General features: G+C 36.9%; 1 protein-coding gene across 1 annotated transcript in view; it reads right to left on the reverse strand.

Moving 5' to 3' along the window:
- Positions 1-17,943, reverse strand: part of MGAT4C (MGAT4 family member C) — a 126,542-nt gene that overhangs the window by 18,771 nt on the left and 89,828 nt on the right. The window contains exon 2 of the mRNA XM_054275787.1: positions 9,721-9,851. The gene's annotated coding sequence lies outside the window, so the exon portion shown is untranslated. The remainder of the gene's footprint in view (positions 1-9,720; positions 9,852-17,943) is intronic.

Here is a 17,943-nt window from a genome sequence, read left to right on the forward strand (position 1 = left end):
GGTACCTAAAATCTGCGATGTTATCTTGTAGTCTAAGGCAATTTGATCATGGAAGCTAAGCAAAATCTGTAGTGGGAGGGGGAAATATCTCTGTTACCATTATCAGCACTGCTTTTGCCTTCTGAGTTAATATTAGTTTAGAGACCTTGTGAATTTATCCTTCAAAGAAAAGAGGCAGACCAGGTGCACTAGCAGCTTCCAATTGCAATGATGATGAATTCAACTTTAATCATCAGATTTCCCACAGACTTCATAAAAGTGGCTCTAGGCAGAGTGAAAAGAGCCTTTGGATGAATAGCTTCATGCCAAGTTAACAGGCATTTCAGATCCATGGAGCTGAGTAGCATGGGATCCCTGCAAGCATGCCGACTTATCTAAAGCTGCTTTCAGTGAGCATGGCCATGCTACCCTTTATCTCTGTGACCTGTCAAGTAAAACTAGTTCCGTTTGAGAAGGGAACATCTCTCCAAATCCTGTGCCTGTGGAAATCTCGGCTATTCAGTAAGAAGCTGAAGCCTGATTTCATTGAACTGATGCACCATTATTCAAAGGAATGGTGGAGAAGGAGAGGGTGTTACTACCTCTGTCTTGCAGCAGATTAGTTTCCCATTTTTCTAGGAGACGTTTAATTCATTTTACTTCTAGCTTCAATTTATGCTTTAGTAGCATTGTGTTTGGTGGTATCTGTTAGGTTGTGCCAGGGATAATTTCGTAACCTAATTAAAAAACTTTCTCTCTTTCCTTTCTTGAAAACAAAACAAAGCAAAACAGAAGAAAAAAAATCAACAAAATAGCTGGATGATATAGTCAACCTGTCAGGTGAGCCAAATAGGTTTTTTATCCTTACATGTCAAACCTGATGATTAATAAAGGCTTAAATTACTTTTCCTGCTATTCTATATTTCAGTTATGATAAATAAACTCAAGCCATGGCAATAAAATACTGTTAGTTACTGAGGTTTCTATTACGAAAAAATATTTTTGAATTCCTTATGTTTCCAAATAATTTGTTAAATAATCAAAGCCTAGTAGTGGAGGCTGAATAAATATTTAACAAAAATATTTGATGCTTTTTTCTTGAATGTTTTAAGGTAAACTTCCAATCCACTCTTCCTCTGAAGAAGCTATTAAATATTTTCCCACACTAGTGACTGAAGACCCTTTCATGTGTCTTAAACCATATCAATATATAAAAATAAGATTAATAAATAAACTAGTTATTTCAATTAAATTCAATACATGGACAGGAAGGGATTTCTCACTATATGGTCAAAAATAACATCAATAAATCTAAATGTGCACTTTCAACATCTGTTTTATTTCATTTTTACAATGCCAGCAGCTACAGTGTCATTTGGAAAGAAAAGAAAATTTTTGTTTGAAGAAAAGAAAGTACTATAAAAGAGTTTCTCACTAAAAGAAATTACATTTCTTTGCAAGTGAAGTTCAAACAAGACCAACTGATAAGTTAAACTTTTATTTGGACCTGTGTACTAGGAGCAAAGTGTACCATTTTCACTGAGAAGAAAAGCAACCAGAATATCCACAGTATCTTAAATAAAATAAAATAAAATATAAAGGAACAGAAATAAAATCTCCATGGCCAGTTAAAAAATAGCTTCCTTTTTATTCTATATTTTACATCACTTCTTAGATTTGCCCTTTGTAGGCACAGTAGCTCTCTTGTTTTTGAATAGCTCCTGAAATGCAGAAATTAGTTCAATGGTGAGTCTTATGTAAGGATGTGTTCCACTTTGCTCAAACTGGTTCCTTTAGAACACCAACCTTGCAATATCCTTCTGAATCACCTTTTGGAGAGGCTTCTCACCACCAGTGAGAGCTCAGGGAAAACAGAGAGCTCAGGGAAAACAAAAGTCAAACTCAGCATTGGCAAGAAACACTGTTGTAAACGCTCATAAAATCTCAGTACCCTATGTTTTTCTAATGAATTGCAATGTAAATAGATTTAGTGAGCCTCAAGGAAAAGAGACATGGCATCTTTTCAAATAAGGCTTTCAGGAATGACTACAACAGAAGAACATATAATAACCTTATTGACAGATGCACAATGATCCTGCGGTGATACTTTCAGGCCACTGCTCCGCTACTGATTGTTGGGTGATATGTCTGTTGGATGTATGCCCCATTGTTTGAGAGCTCATTGGACTAGTGCTTCATTGTTTTTTTAAAATGACATTTGCTTGGCCAAACACATACACCTAAGCTAGTCACACTTCATCTCTGTTTGTAGCCAACGAAGAAAAGTATTTCTAAACTGTGATGCATCTCACTAAAAGATTATTTTCTAAAATACATCAGATGAGTTGTGCCCCCAAAATGCCCATTTCTATTCACTGGCAACAAAAACAGTCTGAGATGTCATATTCAGTTATAGATGCACAAAGGGAGGAATACCTTTCATGTTCCCTTAGAAATTTCTTTTGCTTCCTTTTTAAGCACAGCACATAATCAATAAGCCAAAGTATCTCCAAAACATGAAACTACAGCACAGACTAGCATCTATCCTCAGAAATGTCTTAATTCTGCAATAACACAAGGCCACATTCTCCATCATCCCCATCTACGGCACTACAGCTGGCACATCTTGTCTGCCGCAGACTGCTACAAGTTTCCCTCCAGTAAAAATCTCGAGTGTCGTTGTCTATCCCAAGATAGTTCCCTTTGTGTATTTCACAAACCAGTTCTCTGACTGCAGGTATCAGACTCTGCAGCTTCCCCCCATGGCTTTACCCAGAACATGGTTTTGCTGCTTCTAGAGTTTCCATTGACTAGGTTAATCACAGTACAGCACACAGTACACAGACTATTCGCTGTATGACTATTGGCTGTATGCTATTGGGTATTAGGTACCTGATAGCTTTATTGCAGATATATGAACGTTGAAAGAGATACCCATTGAAGGGCTTAACAACCACAGTGGACCCATGCCCTTAATTTGTGTTAATGGAGGAACTTATTTGAGGTGGAATGGCAGGACAGTAAGTCAGAGAGCTGTTTCATTTCAGTGCATTATGGGGTATTCAGCCCACGTAGTGGGTCTGGCTGAGATGGAGTTCATCTTCCCTCAGCAGCCCTCACGGTGCTGTTCTTTGCATTGCTAGCTAGAAAGGTGCTGATAACACACCAGCGTTTTTTGGCTACTGCTGAGCAGCACTGGCACAGCACCAAGGCTGTCTCTCAACATTCACTAGGATGGGGGTGGGCAAAATCCTGGGAAAGGACACAACTAGGCCAGCTGACCCAAACTGATCAAAGGGATATTCTGTACCATGTGATGTCAGCTCAGATATAAAAGGTAAGGGAAGGAGGAAGAAGGGGAACATTCATTATTTACAATGTTTGCCTTCTAGAACAAGTGATATGTTCCTGCACGCTGAAGCCCTGCTTTCTGGCTGCAAGCTGTGTGAGAATATGCTTTTTAATGGAAGCTCTAGAGACCATGGATGCATCCTCATCAACTGCAGGCACAATGTCCTTGGGAAAGAAATTATTCTCAGTATTGCTGATGATCAATATTTTTCAACTGTAAATATTTAGCAACTAAGTTTTATGACAGGATCTTCTGTGTGTGGATTAGGGAAGTGGGACTAAACATATCTGCAAATGCAGCCAAGCAAGCACAGAGTGACTTGCTGGTTTGTATATTGGAAATATGTGACTCAGACATTTAACTATAGTAAATTAGAGGAAAATGACTGAATTGACTGCAAGTGCAAAATCAGGCAGATATTTTGCTTCTTTTGTTTCAAGTTTACAGTTGTTAATTTTATATGAATCCTTAATGCAGATAATAAGCACAGGAAGAAAAATGAAGGGGGAAAGCCAAATATTCTGGCTTAGTTGCCAATCTTTGATTAAAATAAATATAGTAGTAAGAGAGGCTCATGTACTAGAAAGTTTTTAGAATTCTTTGCTGGCAAAATTTCTGCATCTTGGTGCTTGGGGTATTTTTAATGCTTCACCATGACTTTTGGAAGTAGACACTTCAAGAAGAGCTGTGAAGTTACATGGAAAATTATGTGATTGCTTCCCACTCTTCCTGGTGACTTCCAGAGCATGACGCCAAAAGCCAGAATGCAGCTATGTTTTCAGGTGCCATCAGCTCTCAGTATGACATAGTATCTAATAGCTACTCAGGACGTATGCAGTGTATTTTTTAAACTTGGGCTTAGGAGGAGAAGTAGAAGAATTTCAATATTATTAAAATTTTTATGCCAGTGAATGCTTAAGCTCTAATGACCATTGAGACTGTACTATAAAAGTGATGCAGACTGTATTCTGCATCACTTTTAACACATCTGGACTGTAGATATCAGCCTAGGCTTTTAATGTTCTTTTGACCTCTGACTGTACAAATCCTATAACATCAACATGATATAACCTTGTAACATCATTAGGTGAAATAACATCTTTCTGTGATTCCCCTGAGCTATGTCAATACATTACTTTAACACGATAGTTTAAAAGTTGGTTTGTTGCCTAAAAGAAGGGTATTCCAGCAAGTTTGTGTGCAGTAAAGCGCCTAGATTGTTTTTTTAGTCTATCTACAGAAAAGAAGATGATCAGAAATAAATTGCATATTATACATTACCTGATTTTTTCTGTTTATTTTGCACGAATATTTCATGTTCTGTAGCTCAGTAAGTACACAGTGATTTTCTACTGCTTGTTTCTGTTAAACTACATAACAATGCAGTTCGTGTTTTTATACTGGCTTAGAGTGGGCAATGACTTGTAAAGAAGTGCAAAAATATAAAATATTTCAATAATTAGATTAAATTACTGCCATGGGAAGGCACACCTTTCACTAGACCAGGCTACTCAGAGTTCCATCCAACCTGGCCTTGAACATTTCCAGGGATGAGGCATCCAAAGCTTCTCTGGCAACCTGTTTCAGTGCCTCCCCACCCTCACAGTAAATAATTTCTTCCTAATATCTAATCTAAACCTGCCCTATTTCAGTTTGAGTCCATTTCCCCTAGTTCTGTCACTACATGTTCTCTCTTTAGAAGATTATTTGTAGGCTTTTCTAAGTTTATGTGAGTTAAAAATATGGAAACACACATGGATGAGGTAATATATAATTAATTCAGCAAAAATATTGATAAAACATCAACTAGCAGATCACTTAGGCTGATTATTTGGCAGTTACTCTCTTCCATGTAGTCAAGTTGAAATACATTATTCTACTTCCATAAGTGGATAAAAGAGAGAAAAAAATTACTCTTTGCTGGAGAAAACTATATTTTTCAAAGAGTTTACACTTTTTAAAATTACTTTATTAAACAGACAATTCTTTCAGAGATTTTTACCTGACCTCTTTTTGCTTTGAAATCTGTATATGTTGTCTTGTAAGCCTCCTGTTTGAACAGTACTTTATAAATGACTCCATATTTTTATAGGAGACAATGACAAAAATTATAACCTAAGAAATGCTTAAGAATTTGAAACATTGTGGAAAATGAAGAGAAAATCTGCAGGTGATATGTGAGCTCAGTTTTCAGTTTGATGAAGTTCTATTGTATATATAAGCTGCAATTATGTCTCCCTTTACAAAAAGACTTCTACATTCCTACAATGAATAACTGTTGATTTTGAATGAAAAGCAGAACATCTTTATTAGTGCATATGATTTCAACCAAGAAAACTGTCTCATGGGAGTTATTTTTCTATCATACTATAACTGATATTTTAGTCCAGAAATATTAGAATTAAAATAGGCTTTATCCTTCTCTGCTATCTTACAGTGTAGCTTAAAATTTTGATAGCTGTGAATCAGGGATTTGATCTTACTATTTCAAAGGCAAGATCTAGACCACAAAGTAAATGATAAGAAATAAAGGGAGAAAAAAACATGAAATAGATCTAAGATGGAGGGAAGCATAAAATGTGCTTTGATTAACTGAAAGGTTAATTACTGAAAGACTTCCTCCACATAACATACTGTTAATTAGAAAGTCTGAGCAATGTGTGGTTTAATTTAACACTATGCAAAAGGCCAATATGGCATAGTAAACTTCTTGATTCTTCTTGTGTTTGTGAAACATATAACTTGGTGTTTCATTCTACTCTAGACTAAAAGAAAGCTGCTTTTCCTTTTTTCTTTATTTTAATAGATGAAAGACAAGGTTAAAAAAATGAGACTTTGGTAGGGATGACACCAATTATATACCATGGATTAGTGTTCTTACCCACCACTGTCACCTTAGGTCTGATCTGTTAAGCACATTGGACACAGAACAGAACTGTTTTGTACAACAGGGTTTCTGGTCATCTCAAGAGGAATATTAGGGTTTCTTCCAGAAAGCAGCAAATCTTGAAACTCACATGTCCTTTTCTAACATTTTGAGAAAGGTCTTCTCATAAGAATGGAAAGTATACTGCTAAAAGTGTTCCACAACAATGGAACTTCCAGCAGAGTGCTAGACTGTCCTGCTTATGTCTCACCAAAAGCTCCTCACTCCTTATGACTTTTGGAAATACTCTAAGCAAACCATCAGCAGCACACATGTGAAGGTAGTGACATTAAGCAAAATGTATGGGGAGCCCAGAAACGTCATCAAATTTGGCATCTCCTGGTTGTGCCTCTGAGACTGAAGGATTGTCGAATTCCTGATTTACAAGGAACGATAGAAATGGACAGAATGGACACAATATTGGATAGTAAATTTGAGGGAGTCTAGGACAGAGATCACGAGATTTGAGTACCCGTTGGTGGATATATACATTTAACAAGGAAATTTGTGGGAAAATTTTTTATAGGATAATCAAAAAGACAGTCTGGGATTACTAATGTAGTACCAGGCCTAGATAAGGCATAAACCCAAGAATTAATCATTGTGTCACTGTCTCCCACACTTTGTGCTGTGAAGGCAGTACCTTGAAGCCGGTTGATAGTACTGTGAGCAGAAACAGCAACACTTTCAACCGTTAGAAAAGAATTCAGCCTCTGGTTTTAGTCACCTAAGCATTAGTCATATAATCCATGCTGCTTACAAAGGTACTCATTATAAAGTAATCAAATGTATGCTGGCATAGCTGTTTCAGTAAGGTGCTCTAAATAGGTAAACTCTTTCCATTTACTCCACTTTTTCAAGAGTAAAGTTGACTCCTGTCATAAGATATTGCTGTAGATTTTGAGAAGTCTAGAAATGTAGAGCCATTTTCTCCAAATTTTGAAGGAGAGTGGTAGAATCCCATCACAGTAGTAAGTAAAGGAGAAATAACAAATGCATGACAAGCAGCATGAGTCAAGTAGGAGGAAAAATTCTTCCTAGTGCTATACAATTAATTTTCAAGGATGTAAAAATCCACATTGTCACAGACTAATAATTAGATACAGCTTATTGTCATTCAAGGACTTTTAACATTACCTGCTCTTGTGTAATAACTTTTATTGTTCATTGCAGAGTCAGGATACCCATTTCCATTTATGCTGCTTTATGGATAATTCATTAAAATCCACCCAGCACAGGCTAATATTAATTTAAAAAAAAATTGGCCGCCTCTTCAGACTTAGAATTATTTCTATTTAACTAACACATGTTAATAGTAGTTAAATGAAGAAGAAATAAACCAAGAATTACAAGCAGTGTAACAAGGAAGATAAAACATCTCTCAAGCAAAGAAAAGGTCCACTCAATCCTCCATGTTTGGGACAGAAATTTTGATAGCTTTTAGTTTAATGTAAGCAAGCCCCGAACACATAGGTTAAAAAGAGTATTGGAAAGGAAGAGGGAGTGATCACTTCCCATCAATTCCCAAATAACAGGGCCTAGTCAAAAACTAGAGGTCTCTCAACAGCTCCTGTAACACTCATTGTACCCACCATGGCAACTACCTCGTTAAGCACCTTTTCCCTATAGTGGCACAAGTTTACAAAGGAAGGTATAATTTTCTTTCTCCATACTTCTGTCCTTTGTTTTTGCTCCATGTGATCTGCAGGAGAGTGTCATAATTGGAAAAATCAAAGCAAATGGCATACTGGCAATCAGGTCTGCTTTTGACAACAAAAGTACTGAAGCATGTATAAAATTCTTAAATAAACTTGCAGCATTGAATAAAAAATCAAACCCTTTTTCTGGTCTGAAAAAACACACATATTTTAATCTGAACTGACATAATACCTTTTACAGTGCATCATTTCTGTTTGAGTTAAAAAAGAGAAATAGTTTAGACTGAGAAAGATTTGCCAACAAGACAAACCTACAGTCACAGACATCTAATTCTCTAAGCTTTTGTGATTAATATTTTATGGCCCTCACTGATCTGCCCAGTCTTGAGGAAAAATGTGGCACAGCTAAAGAATTTATCTGTATCAAACAGGAGGTAAAATGCAAAGTACAATAGAGATGTCATAGTAAAGTATTGAGTTTGCTCAGTGTTAGCTGAAACACTGCATGGAGTGCTTTATTTGAGGAACAACATTAGCATACACAAGTATGATGGCATACCCACTAAGAGAAAAATATGATAAATGCTACTTTAAGCGGTTTTTTTAACTCTACCTAAGCATTTTATTTTATACAGTCATTCTATAAAGTTACAACTATACCCTTTGCTGCAGATTTCTGTAAGAAGTATTTAAAATTTAGCCTATCAACATTTTTGATTTATCAGCATTAGAAACAATATAAAAAGGAAGTTATTCTTTTTCTGCATTCACTGATGAATCTCAATAAGACATCAAGTACCACCCACTGTAATAAAGACATTTGAGGAGACCACACAATTCAAATAATTTTTTTAGTGAGTCAGTTTGCCTTAGTGAAATGTGAAATAGTGAAATGTGAGAACAGAAGGACTGTACTGTTCTTTGTAATAACTTTATCAGTTATGCTGAGGTGTAGCAGGAATAACACATTTGGCTATAGCAAAGAGGAAACAATGAATTTACATAGATAAAGATACTGGCTATAATTCAATTAATGCCTGCCAGTTACAAAAGGCTGTCCATGAATCACCATTTGATGATAATGTAGTGATGCATGAGGTTTAAAGACTGGCTGAAAAATCCCTAGGTTAAGTTCCTTGTTTGTCCTGCCTAGACTGTGCTGTGTGACTCAGGTCAGGAGGACACAGCTATGTAATTTGCAAGCAATCCAGAGTAAATGTTGGTGCAACTCCTTGTGAGACTAAAATAAGCTATGAAAATGAGGCTCTGGTTTGTGATACACTTCTCTGTACTGTGTCAGCTACATAAGAGAAGTGACCAGTTTCATCATCATCCCTTCTAATCATAGGATGTTGGTGTGATATTGAGCAGTTCCTGAAAATTGAAAAGTCCAGAGGCACTAATTCTCCAGGAAGCTTATCCTTATATACAGCCCTTGCAATAGTGGCTGTTTTAAGGAGTCACAGCATTTCTACTTCCAAGACAGAAGTGCTGCTTGAGGGGGTAGTCAATGGAGTTCACACAGGTCAATTCCTACCTGGAATCGGGCTATAAACAACACTAGAAAAGGTCATCTCTGGCTTTGTCTAGCCAAAACTTGAAAATCTCCAAGGACATTTCACAACCTTCTTGGGACCCTGTTGCAGTGCTGCCCTGCCCTTCCAGTAGATTTTTCTTGCCCAGGTGTCTAATATGGAACTCTCAGGATGTAACCTCTGACATTGGTAGGGAAATAAAGCTGCAGTTCCACTACCTAGTATTAAATGTGAAAATTAAAGATGAAAAAAAGTCATAAAAGCACTTACAACATTTCATTTGTGCCACCAGATGCAGGAACTGAAAACTTCAGTGCAAAGTCATCTCACAACAGCTCATAAGAAAGACATGAGAACTCTCCTAGCAGAATACCTTACCATTTGGAGATCCAAGTGAGAAACTGAAAGACAAGAAATGAAAATACATTTTTCAAATCTCACCAACTTTATTAGGAACAGCTATGGTAATTACTACCAGAGTAGATCAATGGGAAAGTTATTCCATTATCTATACAAAAATTAAAATGCAGATGATATTCAGTCATCTGTATTTCAGAATCTGACAGTTAATATTACCAATTTTTAAGTAAACCCACATCCTCATAGCAAACCCTCAACAGTAGTTCAAAATTCATACCCAGGAAGAAATCAGAAGTGCAAAAGGGAAGATAGAAGGAAGGCAAATCACAGCTTGAAGTGTGTTATCTCTTAAAATGCCTTATCTGAATGAATATAGCCAGCTGAAAATCTGCCTATGAATCTCCAATGAACCAGTAATGTTTTCATCAAAAGTAAATCAGATTGCCCTAATTCTGAAAGCATTACTGAACAACTGTAAGAAGGGGAGAGTGCTACTATAAGTGGCATATTAGGAATATGAGAACATATTTCTGATTGTTCCAGCAGCGTTTCTACAAACTGCAGAAGAAAATGCTTTTAAAAGGATATCTAGGGAAGGGAAGGGAAGGGAAGGGAAGGGAAGGGAAGGGAAGGGAAGGGAAGGGAAGGGAAGGGAAGGGAAGGACATTGATTCAGGAGACAACAGATCTAGCTACAGGTGAGTAAAGAACACAGTACCTTTGGCAAACTGTTAATCCCTTAACCTTGGACAATGTTACTAACATACATCTTCCTACTCATTAAGACCACTCTAATTCTGCTGCTAAAATGAAATGAAACAAAAAGTTTTTATCCTGTGCTGAAATGAGAAATTACAGTCTCACTTATAATTTTAGTTTTATAACTTCCCTGTGTTAGAATGAAAACAGCATAGGGATGCAGTACCAAGATAAATGATTCAGCTTGTCCTTTGCCATTAAATGCTTAGTGATGTTACCTGTTAAATACAAAATTTGAGTAGACAGATAGATTGCTTCTGTGATTCCTACACATACTAAAGCACACCATGGTCTTCAAACAAAATGAAACCTGAGTAGATAGGATAAAACTCCCTTTATAAATAGCCAAGAAAATTGCTGAAATTATTAATTCTTTTATTACTGTAGACATAAATGATGGTCAATGGTGTATTTGCTTAGACTGTGAGGAATTCAACACAGCTATAAAAAGAGAGCTGTTAAAATAGAGATGATGATGATGATGATGATAATAATAATAATAATAATGCTACAACAAAGAGAGCATGTTAAACTGCCAAAAGAAAAAAAAATATCAGAGCATAATTTTGAAGAGCAGAACTCATGTCTAAATGGTATGCATCCTCAGGCTTCCAACGATGAAAATCATCTCAGCACTAAGCATTGTCGGTAGTAAAGATTCTTACAGTGTCAGCTAGTAATAGCCTCATGTCTGGCTGTTTATCATGAGGCTGTGCATGTGCACACTGGAAAAAAAAAGGGGAAAAAAGCTCAAAAAAATCCAAATCTAGAGAAGCCTCATCCTAATCACTAAAAAATATTTAATATATAATTTGGTTTTAATGTTTGACATTTTTATATTGTATTGCTTCCATTATATGTCAGTAATATTCTCCTCAGATAATAACAATTCTAGCTCCTGCTCATGTCTTAGAAAGTAGTGATTTCTTACTGAAGAGTTTCTGCTTGGGACAGAGGAGTAGGAACAACACAAACCAAACTGGTCAAACAGTGAATAGACAAAAATCATTCTGCCTCTTCCTTTTTTTTTTTTTTTTTTTAATTGAGAAGGCTGAAAGAATAATCCCTGGTTTATGCAAATTGCCACAGGTCTACTGAAATTGAAATCACCTTTTTATGCCCTCTCAGAAATTTTTCTTCAGTTTGTTTCTCTCCCCCAGAATTATTTTTCATATCAATAGACAAAGAAAAGGAAGGTAAACCATGAAAGCTGTTTCTTAATTTCTCTCCAGTTAGAGATCAAAAGCTGCTGCTGATTCTTTTTTTGATGTGTATAAGCTACTGAAAATAGTTACTCAGAATCATGCCTGGAAATTATTTTAAAATATTTTTTCATATGGCTTCAATTTTCCTATGTTGCATATCCATCATATATTGTTCCTATATTTCTTTGTGCTAAGGGCAGGATTTTATGATTGACATATTATGGCACTCTAGAACAGTACTGGAAGGGAAGTCACACCAATGTTCTTTCTAACCTATCAAATAATCATAAAGGAGATTTTTCTCTTTCTAGTAGTCCTCATGGACGATAGGCAAGCCCGTCCCTGTGCCACCTTCTTCCAGTCCTTCTTCTTTAATCCCTTGAAACTATCAAAAGGCTGTTTGCATGGCACACATCTCCTTTTGTCGTGTGCCAGGAGCGACTGCTGGCAGCTGCTCTGAAGGCCACTGATGGAACCTGCACCATTCCCAGAGCGAAGCTGTGCTGGATGTGAGTGGCACTGTGCCAAGCCAGCCCGTGTTTGTACAGGCATCACTGCCCTTGTGCCCAGTGGGAACCTTGAGGGCTGCCTAAGGATTTAAGGCAGAAAACAGGGGATGGAAAAGGGCTGTTTTTACATAGACTCATCTCTTCTAGCAAAGGCAGTTTCTGATGTGTAAAGAAGGGGATATTTTCCAAAGGGATCAACTAAAACTGTTAGAGGAATTTATATAAGCTTTCCTGAAAATGTTAAATTCAATTTGCCTGGTGAATTCTATGAATCTGTGTAAGTCCAGGAAAATAGAATAAAGAAGTAAAAATACATGCTATTTTATATATTTTCTTCTTTAAATTTAGAAGCTGATATCAGATTTTTTTTCACAGCAATAGAGAAGTTTTCATGTCTGCAAGATGGGCTAGAAAATTTAAAGCCTTACCTGAATGTTTAGAGAACTGATTTAACACAAACTTCAATTCTCCTGATCCTCACAACTGGTCCATGTCATAATTTTAGGTACTATTCCTCTTGCATCTGTGAATAAATAAATGCTTGCTAACACATCTATGTAAAAGACTTAGAAGTAGAATTTAAGAAAATATTAAAAGCTACACTTGGAGTTTTTAAAAACTTTACTTTTATCTTCCATTTTCATTTAAATATAACTTGTATTACCTGTCTGCATTACCACTCTATGGTTTTATACTGCAAAAGAAGTGTACTTTTCTTCCTAAACAGTCAGTGCCTGTCAGAAGCCATTTAATCTTTTCAATCATCTATGCTACTCATTTAGTGAGATTAATTTCTAGTAATTGTTGCATCCTGCAATCAAATAGTAAAGAAGATTTTAATATATGTGTTCAAACCAAACCACTCTGTTTTTCTTTCTCCGTTTCAGCAGAAATACAAACAAGATTATCTATCTGTCTGTCTGTCTATCTATCTATCTATCTATCTATCTATCTATCTATCTCTCTGTCTATCTTTCTATCTAATCATTCAGTAGCTATGTTTATAGAACAAGCTGCTCTTACTTATTTACTGGGGAGGGAGAAATGATTGCTTCCTGAAGACTGGCAATGTTATTCCAGTGTTAGTCTTGTGTAAATGTCAGAAGCACCTTCCTGGGAAGTGAGGTGTCTGAGAAAATCAGAAAGCACTACAAACCCAATTTTTTTTTTTTTTTTTTCCTTCAAAGTCAATAGGTAGAGCCAAGTGAAGAGCCGTAGTGTTCTGCAGTGCCATGCTTCTACACATGTTTAAGCAACTCACATCTCGACATATTGTGCTGGGAAAAGGTCTACGTGACCAGAAACACCATGTAAAAATAGGTTGGTCCTACATGATATTTTTAATTCTCACTCACCTCATGAATGTATTGCTTTCCCCTAATTTTAAAATGATTTAAAATGGAACTGCATAAAAAGTACAAATATAACAATACTACACAATTGCAATTAGCAATTATTAAACAGCCAATGAGATATAACAATTTTTTTATGCATACTGTAAAAAGGGAAAACTTCATAAACATAGTCCACAGTAATGGAAGGCTACCATCGAATGGATAAATATAACATCTGACTCTTTTGATTTTTGTTTGTTTCCTAAACATCTGTACATACAGAAAGGCACAGCAGAGGGAAGGAAGAGGGAAAGAACATTTAAAGTTCATAGATGTACTCAGGTTTTACTTAATTCCACTTATGCTGGGATCCATTTACACTGGGACAACTAATAATGCTCCACTAAGGCTGGGAGTAGAACAGAAACAAAACCAAGAATTTATATTTCACAGTTTTGAATTCATGGTAAGCAAAGTGCAAAAATAAGCCTTTGGATGCTAGCTTACCACCATAAAATATAAAAGCAAATTTATATCAAGCATGGAAAAAGTATACGCTCTGCACATAATTATGAGTTTTTAAAATGTTTAATGTCAGAGTGGAACAGCTTCATATTCTTCCATTACAAAGTTGCATAGTATAGTATTACAGTATCTATTCAGATATGGTAGTAATTAATTTTAAAAACAATTCAATATGAAAGAACATATTACAAGACAATTCAGATACTTCTCAGTACTTATTATATCGGAAGAGAAATTAATTTAGTGTTACTGAATATCTGAAATGGTTTTTCACAATTTCACATTTTACAGTGTAACTTTAAAGTTGTAATATTTTCCATTTGGTTCTTAAAAGCTCTCAGTCACATCAATTAAAGTAGTAAACATTTACATTGACAAAATGTCACTGAAAATTCTTTTATTGAATGATAGTACTTAAAGTTCAGCTTCCTTTGTGTATAAATTATTTTTATGTTTTATTTTCATAGTCCTTATAAAAATAAAAATGAAGATAATTTTGTGAGAATGAAGACAGGCAGATTAAATTTAGAAGTACTATTGACAGAATAGGAGAGTTTTCATGTGTGTTAGAATTTTAGAGCTATTGATATAGCTAAATTGTAGCATTATAAAAAAAATTTAATTTGATGATTTACTTAGTGATATATTTGTGGTATAATTATGATATACAGTTTAAATAGACAAAAAGCTTTTCAGTACTAATGCATAAAGACTTTTGAACTGAACTTCTAGAAATTGAAAATGTTCTTTCAATTTATTGACTTTAGTAGATTGAAAGAAACCTATAACCATGTGAGGACATGCTAAGAATAAAGTACAACTCACATAAAAGATTAATGACTTGCTTTTTAATATTTTATCATCTCTAGAAAATGTGTTGAAAGCTTACAGGTTGTAATTTTCATTGAAAGAGAGCAAAAAAAAAGTTTATAATAGTTTTAAAGCAATCTTGGTTTTCAGAATCTCATAAAAGAGTGTTTCTTATAATCTTTTGACATTTTTGACTAAAATTCTTTCACATATAAACACTAGGTGCTCAAGAAAATGACCAATGCATCATTTTTACATTATCACTTCAGAAGAAAAGTGAAGCAGCTTGGTAAGGAATATTTTATTTGTATTCTCTTATGCGGCTTTCTGTTAAACTCTTGCAGTAGGAATATATTCAAAACTAAGTATTTTTGTGTTGCCTGAAGCAGCTGGACATTTAATGCATCCCTTGACAAAAGAGTATATTGTGCAAAATATAAATTTTTACTGTCTACTGATGAGCCACTTTTGAACAGTTGGTTAGGCTTCAGATAAAAGTTCTTGTCATTTATCTATTTGTAGGCAGTTCATTTCACTTTTAAAGACTTCTTCTCACTGTACAGTCCCCAGACAGTAGCACAAAGATTTAGCTCAAAGGTAGCTATGACTGGATCTCTTATACAGGACACCATCTTTGAGACATTTGCACCAAAACCTTTCCTTAATTCTTTTTTCAAAGTCAAAACTTAGAGCCAAGTGAACAACTATAGTGTTCTGCAGGGCCATACATCTACAAACATTTAAACAACTGACACCTGACATGCATCTTTCCACCATGCTCCCTTCCTCACCACCTTGGCTATTCCCTCTCCAGGAAAGCTTTGGAAAAGTGGTCTTTGCTCATTTTCTAGATCCCCATGGAATATCAGACACTTAGAACAGCACTGACATTCTCTCAGTGAATTTCTCCTCCCAGGCTCTTCATATAAGAGAGAAGATGGAGGGGCATCCCTGTCCCCAGCAAGGAGACCTGCTGAGGGATACTGCTCTGCAAAATCTCACTTCATTGAGAGGACTGGTTCTTTGAGAGGCTGTGCACCGGGCACATCCCACATTGCCAGCTTGCTCTGTGAGATGGGCTTGCGGCCCGTGTTCCATGGTGAGTTGTTCATTCCTGTTCTCATGCTGCAAAGCTGCTCTCCTAGCACAGCAATGGTGGAAGGGCTTGGAGGCCAAAGCACAGTATATACTGTGCAGAACAGGAAAGAAGGAGAAAAGCAGGGAAGATGAGGAGCTGGCAAAAGCCACACACGCTGAACGGCCTGTGGGAGTTGAACAACATGCGTCCACAGAGGGCAGTGACTTAGATTTGTTGGTCTCTACAGGCACAGATTGGGGTTCTCCTTTCACCTCCAGTTTGGGCTTCTCACTACAACAAAGGCATTGAGGTGGAAGAGCACGTCCATCAAAGGACAATGATGCTGGCAAAGGGTCTGTAGCACAAGTCTGATGAGGAGGTGCTGATGGAGCTGAGGTTGTTTAGCCTGGAGAAAATAGGCTCAGGAGAGATATTATCGCTCTACAACGGCCTGAAAGGAGAGTGTAACCAGGTGGGTGCCAGTCTCTTCTTCCAAGTAATAAGAAGCAGAAAAAGAGGAAAGAGTATCAGGTTGCTCCAGGGGAGATTTTGATTGAGTATTAAGAAACATTGAGTCTAAGAAACATTAGTGTTATCTTTTCTCTGGGAAAAATACTTGGCAGCCCTGTATCTCTTACCTTTCTCTTTTCCAAAAGATATGTTAATGAAGGAAACTATACCTGCGGACACAAATTACCATGCATACATACACACCAGCAGGCCAGGAGCACAGATTCCACATTTCCTTTATGGAAAGTTCAGTATGGTCTTTTCTTGTCTTCAGAGCCCTGCACATCCAACACCTCACACTGCCCTGCACCAGCACACAGCAAGAAGAAAGCACACTGGGGAGTCTGCCTTCAAGCATTAGCAAAATTAAAATGTTACCATCTTCATGAACTTTCTGTCTCTCTCTCTCAGCCCAGGAAAAGTCTCTCTCCTATCTAAACTCCTTAGGGTGGAGAACCCTGGCACACCAGGCATCATCCTGAGTCACCTTTATTCCTTTGTGAACCCAGCAGCTCTGAGAGGAAACAGAGTTCACTCAGTAGCAGATCACAGTCTGCTGACACATAGTCTTTTTAGTGGGCCTAGCAACTGAATCAAGAAAGAGAGTCCAGGAGTTTGGACATTTCTGACTCATGTCCAAAAAGACACAACAAATAGGTGTCTGGTATCTACAGATGCTACAGATGTAATGGATGATAAATCTCAAGATGTTAGGCAGCATGGCCCTTCCTTGTCTCTGGGTGGTGTCCTCTTTAGTGCTCAGCGGATAGATGGGAGGGTCTGGAGTTACAGCACTGGAACCTCAGAGCTGTGTCCAATAGAGATATTGTGTAAACACTCTCTTGAGTTGGGGCACTGTACCCTACAGCTGCATGCTGGAACCCAGGGGACAGAAGACTCCTCTGTAAAATGAGAGAGATTATTAACTTGATCTTTATACCTTCAGGCACATCATGCACTGCAATGAATAGAAAAGATCTATTCTTAATGTGCTCCAGACACATAAATGAGAATGATAGGATGCCACTTGGGACTGGCAGGTTACCTCTGTCCCTCAGGAACAGTGCCTGAGCATCAGGCAGGACAAGAGCTGGTGGGATCTGAAGGAACAGGCACACACCAGCCAGGTCCTGCTGTGCAGAGCCATGAACCCGGAGATTAAAAAGCCACATGCAGCCAAGCAGGCATAGGACAGAGAAGAAAACAGACAAGAAGGCCCAGGGCAGAGAAGAAAACAGTTTCTGAGCTCTTTCTACATAATGGGCACCAAATCCTCACCTTCTCATAAAAAAGCCTCTCTTATTGTCCCAGGCAGGACAGTGGTAGGGAAGCTTTTATTCCTGAGACTCCTATCACTGCCTAGTGGACATGATTACTGAGGTCATTGCTGCAGAGACCAACACA

The sequence above is a fragment of the Melozone crissalis genome, unplaced genomic scaffold, assembly GCF_028551555.1.
Source record: "Melozone crissalis strain CALT ecotype California unplaced genomic scaffold, PUWL_Pcris_2 ptg000004l_1, whole genome shotgun sequence".
NCBI classification, from domain to species: Eukaryota; Metazoa; Chordata; class Aves; order Passeriformes; family Passerellidae; genus Melozone; species Melozone crissalis.